Source organism: Arachis duranensis, chromosome 2 (genome assembly GCF_000817695.3).
Source record: "Arachis duranensis cultivar V14167 chromosome 2, aradu.V14167.gnm2.J7QH, whole genome shotgun sequence".
NCBI classification, from domain to species: Eukaryota; Viridiplantae; Streptophyta; class Magnoliopsida; order Fabales; family Fabaceae; genus Arachis; species Arachis duranensis.
In genome coordinates this window covers 73608258-73609432 of record NC_029773.3, presented here as the reverse complement: position 1 = coordinate 73609432, position 1175 = coordinate 73608258, and positions in this window count along the sequence as shown.

Below are 1175 nucleotides of genomic sequence, written 5' to 3'. Positions count from 1 at the left end.
AAGAACGGGTGAAAAACGATTTAAAATGAGAAAGTTATGTCCGTTGGAAGATTGGGGTTTAAATTGGTGAATTCTGCAGCTTTTAACTTAGAAAATTTTTAGCAGAATGACCCCTTGCGCGTGGGCGCACTTGGCGCGTGCACGCCGTTCTTCCCGAAAATGCCATCCACGTGTGTGCGTGATGTGCGCAGGCGCGCCGATGGTGCTGCACCCAATGCCCAGCCATTTTCCAGAGAGTTATGCCAGAACTGTGCTAGTATTGTGCCTGGGGCACGAGAACACCCACGCGTACGCGTGGTTGACGCGTGCGCGTCGATTGGCAAATGTTTAATCCACGTGTTAGCATGCATGACGCTTGCGCGTCGATGAAGTTTTTGAGGCCATCCACGCATGCACGTGGAGTGCGCGTACGCGTGGACCTGTTTTCATCCCAAAGTTGATTTTTGAGTTTTAAAAGCCGAATTTCATACTTCTAAGCCTCCGATCTCACCACTTATATCTTAAATCGTTATGACATGCCTAGCTATTAAAAAGGGGCTAGCGAATGAGGTAACTTGCGAGTGAAGCAAGGGAAAAATGAATGATCATTGAGGATCAAGCATGATTATGTGAGATGCGGAGGATGATGGTGGAAGTGCTGGTTATGCCATTGGCCGAAGGGCCGTAATTGTTTATATATTGGCTGGTTCTGGATTGAACCGTGAGCCGGAATAGCTGTGTATGCTATGAATATTGGCTGGTTACGGATTTAACCGTGAGCCGGAATGGCTGATATGGATGTTGATCCATGGATGAGAATTCATGCATGTTTATGCTGAATTATTGATAATTGTGATTTGCACTTCCACTATCGGAGACACGAGTTTCCCTGGGTAGTAGCAGTGGCTAGCCACCACGTGCTCCAGGTTAAGACTCGAAGCTCTTTTGACCCTATGTCATAAGTGTGGACGGGCACTGTGAAAGACCCGGATGAGCTCACCCCCGTAAATATTCACCAGTGAGGGTGATGGATATAGATCATGATTATGATCAAGTTTATAACGAGTATAACTCGAGTTGGGGATGCATGACAGAGGGACAGTCCAATGGTTAACTGCCAGGACTTGTCGGGTTGGCTCTATAACCGACAAGATGATATCATCAGCCACTAGGGACAGGCATTCATCATATGCATA